Source organism: Hemiscyllium ocellatum, assembly GCF_020745735.1.
Source record: "Hemiscyllium ocellatum isolate sHemOce1 chromosome 15 unlocalized genomic scaffold, sHemOce1.pat.X.cur. SUPER_15_unloc_2, whole genome shotgun sequence".
NCBI lineage: Eukaryota > Metazoa > Chordata > Chondrichthyes > Orectolobiformes > Hemiscylliidae > Hemiscyllium > Hemiscyllium ocellatum.
Window position 1 is genome coordinate 650,755 of NW_026867456.1, and position 5,000 is coordinate 655,754.

Sequence of the window (5,000 nt, forward strand, 5' to 3'; positions counted from 1 at the left end):
TCTTCGTATCGTGTTCTCCAATCCTGGGTGACGGGCACCGCAGGGAGGCAGAGCCATCGCACTTGCCGGGTGGCAGAGGAAGGACCGGACTATGTACAATAGCGGCCAACGACTCCCAGAGCCGGTAGTGCGGCGTCTGCTCTCAGCCTAAGAGGCGTCTGGGAGTGCTCAGGCAAGGGTCAGCCTGCACCCTTGCTGGCAGCACCCAGGGGAACCAGGACGCTTGCATCTCTCGCCTTCATTTTCGACACAAGCGCCTGAGGAGGGACGCCACCCCTCCCCTTGCGTCAAGAGACCTCCCCACCGGCCTCTGACTGATTCTTAGAACGGACGGAAAGAGTCGGGCAAGCCTGTCAAAGCTTTGAGCGAATGTCAAAAGCTTTAGACTTCCGCGAACTCTCCGGCTTGCACTGAGACGCGAGGTCGATGTGCTAAGCACCACGGGGCCCCTTTCGCCTGCAGGTCCCGAGCCGCCAACATGTTCTTAGTATCGTGTTCTCCAAACCTGGGTGACGGGCACCGCAGGGAGGCAGAGCCATCGCACTTGCCGGGTGGCAGAGGAAGGACCGGACTATGTACAATAGCGGCCAACGACTCCCAGAGCCGGTAGTGCGGCGTCTGCTCTCAGCCTAAGAGGCTTCTGGGAGTGCTCAGGCAAGGGTCAGCCTGCACCCTTGCTGGCAGCACCCAGGGGAACCAGGACGCTTGCATCTCTCGCCTTCATTTTCGACACAAACGCCTGAGGAGGGAAGCCAACCCTCCGTGTGTCAAGAGACCGTCCCGCCCCGGCCTCCGACTGATTCTTAGAACGGACGGAAAGAGTCAGGCAAGCCTGTTAAGACTTCCGCGAACTCTCCGGCTTGCACTGAGACGCGAGGTCGATGTGCTCAGCACCACGGGGCCCCTTTCGCCTGCAGGTCCCGAGCCGCCAACATGTTCTAAGTATCGTGTTCTCCAAACCTGGGTGACGGGCACCGCAGGGAGGCAGAGCCATCGCACTTGCCGGGTGGCAGAGGAAGGACCGGACTATGTACAATAGCGGCCAACGACTCCCAGAGCCGGTAGTGCGGCGCCTGCTCTCAGCCTAAGAGGCTTTTGGGAGTGCTCAGGCAAGGGTCAGCCTGCACCCTTGCTGGCAGCACCCAGGGGAACCAGGACGCTTGCATCTCTCGCCTTCATTTTCGACACAAACGCCTGAGGAGGGAAGCCAACCCTCCGTGTGTCAAGAGACCGTCCCCGCCCCGGCCTCCGACTGATTCTTAGAACGGACGGAAAGAGTCAGGCAAGCCTGTTAAGACTTCCGCGAACTCTCCGGCTTGCACTGAGACGCGAGGTCGATGTGCTCAGCACCACGGGGCCCCCTTCGCCTGCAGGTCCCGAGCCGCCAACATGTTCTAAGTATCGTGTTCCCCAAACCTGGGTGACGAGCACCGCAGGGAGGCAGAGCCATCGCACTTGCCGGGTGGCAGAGGAAGGACCGGACTATGTACAATAGCGGCCAACGACTCCCAGAGCCGGTAGTGCGGCGCCTGCTCTCAGCTTAAGAGGCTTTTGGGAGTGCTCAGGCAAGGGTCAGCCTGCACCCTTGCTGGCAGCACCCAGGGGAACCAGGACGCTTGCATCTCTCGCCTTCATTTTCGACACAAACGCCTGAGGAGGGAAGCCAACCCTCCGTGTGTCAAGAGACCGTCCCCGCCCCGGCCTCCGACTGATTCTTAGAACGGACGGAAAGAGTCAGGCAAGCCTGTCAAAGATTTGAGCAGATGTCAAAATCTTTTAAGACTTCCGCGAACTCTCCGGCTTGCACTGAGACCCGAGGTCGATGTGCTCAGCACCACGGGGCCCCTTTCGCCTGCAGGTCCCGAGCCGCCAACATGTTCTAAGTATCGTGTTCCCCAAACCTGGGTGACGAGCACCGCAGGGCGGCAGAGCCATCGCACTTGCCGGGTGGCAGAGGAAGGACCGGACTATGTACAATAGCGGCCAACCACTCCCAGAGCCGGTAGTGCGGCGTGCGAGGTCTGCTCTCAGCGGAAGAGGGTTTTGGGAATGCTCAGGCAAGGGCCAGCCTGCACCCTTCCTGGCCGCTCCCACGGGAACCAGGCTACTTGCAATCCTTTCCCCCAATAGCAAGTGCCTTTTGGAGGGACGGCCGGAGTCAACGTGGGGTTTGCCCGCCCTCCAAAGTGTCAAGAGACCGCCGCACAGGCCTCTGACTGATTCTTAGAACAGGCAGCAAGAGTTGGGTAAGTCTGTCGAAAATTTGACAAAGTGTCAAAAATTAGACTTCCGAGAGCTCTTGGGCATGCACACAGGCCTGTCATTCAAGTGCTCTGCCCGCGGAACCGTTTTTCGGATGCCTTTCAAAGTGGTCCCGCGCCGCCATTTTGTTCTAAAAATCGTGTTCCCAGAAATCTCCGGGTACCCCGCCAACCTCACTGTGTCACAATGTCAAGTGGCACTGAATGGGTCTGAATTTCAAATTCGACTGCTTCGCTCTGGAACTCGAACCCGGCAAAACCGTTTGGATTTTTCCCGGTCCAGACTTCCGCGGCAGACAAAGTTAAAGTTTTCGGGCTGCAGACTCAAAACGACATCTGGCCAACCGCCGGGCTCAATTCGCCCAGTTCCTCCGGCACTTCGGAACTCATGTTCGGCATGAGTTTTTGAATCTTTCCCGATGCTTCGGCATTTTCCTCCGCTGACACTTAGAATATTTTTCACACTTGGCCGAAAATTTTTCTAAGTTTTTCTGGTTACTGATTTCTTCTTTTCGGGCATTTTTCTAAGTTTTCTTGGTTACTCATTTCTCATTTTCAAACATTTTTCTAAGTTTTTCTGGTTACTGATTTCTTCTTTTTGGGCATTTTTCTAAGTTTTCTTGGTTACTCATTTCTCATTTTCAAACATTTTTCTAAGTTTTTCTGGTTACTCATTTCTCATTTTCAAACATTTTTCTAAGTTTTTCTGGTTACTGATTTCTTCTTTTTGGGCATTTTTCTAAGTTTTCTTGGTTACTCATTTCTCATTTTCAAACATTTTTCTAAGTTTTTCTGGTTACTGATTTCTTCTTTTTGGGCATTTTTCTAAGTTTTCTTGGTTACTCATTTCTCATTTTCAAACATTTTTCTAAGTTGTTCTGGTTACTCATTTCTCATTTTCAAACATTTTTCTAAGTTTTTCTGGTTACTGATTTCTTCTTTTTGGGCATTTTTCTAAGTTTTCTTGGTTACTCATTTCTCATTTTCAAACATTTTTCTAAGTTTTTCTGGTTACTGATTTCTTCTTTTTGGGCATTTTTCTAAGTTTTCTTGGTTACTCATTTCTCATTTTCAAACATTTTTCTAAGTTTTTCTGGTTACTCATTTCTCATTTTCAAACATTTTTCTAAGTTTTTCTGGTTACTGATTTCTTCTTTTTGGGCATTTTTCTAAGTTTTCTTGGTTACTCATTTCTCATTTTCAAACATTTTTCTAAGTTTTTCTGGTTACTGATTTCTTCTTTTTGGTCATTTTTCTAAGTTTTCTTGGTTACTCATTTCTCATTTTCAAACATTTTTCTAAGTTTTTCTGGTTACTCATTTCTGCTTTTCCAACGTTTTACTAAGTTTTGCTGGTTACTGAGTTCACACTTTTAAACATTTTCGGGCATTTTTCTACGTTTTTCATGTTACTCATTTAGCACTTTCAGGCACTTTCCTATGCTTTCCTGCTTACTGATTTCACACTTTTAAGCATCTTCGGGCATGTTCCCTAAGTTTTGCAGTTCATTCGTTTGGGACAGTCAGGCAACTTTCCTAAGCTTTCCTGGTAACCGAATTCACATTGTTGAGAACTTTGGAACCCTTCCCTAAGCTGTGCTGGTTACTCACTTTACCTCTTCAGACACTTGCCCCCGTTGTGACAGAGACCACTTCCCGACTCGGGAAATGCACCAAATTCGGCCTGAACTCAGAGGGCAGTCCCCCCTCGAAGGCGTGGAAGTCGGCAGAATCGCCGGGTCAAATCCGGCTGAGCTACCCGGCTTGGAAGCCTCAAAGTCGGTATGAGCTGTCAGGTTCACTCCCATCCCCGTTTGGACCACTTCCCGACTCGGGAAATTCACCAAATTCGGCCTGAACTCAGAGGACAGTCCCCCCTCGAAGGCGTGACAGTCGGCAGAACCGCCGGATCAAATCCGGCTGAGCTACCCGGCCCCGAAGCCTCAAAGTCGGTAAGAGCTGTCAGGTTCTCTCCCATCCCCGTTTGGACCACTTCCCGACTCGGGAAATTCACCAAATTCGGCCTGAACTTATACAACAGTCCCCCCTCGAAGGCGTGACAGTCGGCAGAACCGCCGGATCAAATCCGGTTGAGCTACCCGGCTTGGAAGCCCCAAAGTCGGTAAGAGCTGTCAGGTTCACTCCCATCCCCGTTTGGACCACTTCCCGACTCGGGAAATTCACCAAATTCGGCCTGAACTTATACAACAGTCCCCCCTCGAAGGCGTGACAGTCGCTAGAACCGCCGGATCAAATCCGGTTGAGCTACCCGGCTTGGAAGCCCCAAAGTCGGTAAGAGCTGTCAGGTTCACTCCCATCCCCGTTTGGACCACTTCCCGACTTAGGAAATTCACCAAATTCGGCCTGAACTTAGAGGAGAGTCCCCGCTCGAAGGCGTGGAAGTCGGCAGAATCGCCGGGTCAAATCCGACTGAGCTACCCGGCCCCGAAGCCTCAATGTCGGTAAGAGCTGTCAGGTTCACTCCCATCCCCGTTTGGACCACTTCCCGACTCGGGAAATTCACCAAATTCGGCCTGAACTTAGACAACAGTCCCCCCTCGAAGCCGTGGCAGTCGCTAGAACCGCCGGATCAAATCCGGTTGAGCTACCCGGCTTGGAAGCCCCAAAGTCGGTATGAGCTGTCAGGTTCACTCCCATCCCCGTTTGGACCACTTCCCGACTTAGGAAAATCACCAAATTCGGCCTGAACTCAGAGGGCAGGCCCCCCTCGAAGGCCAGG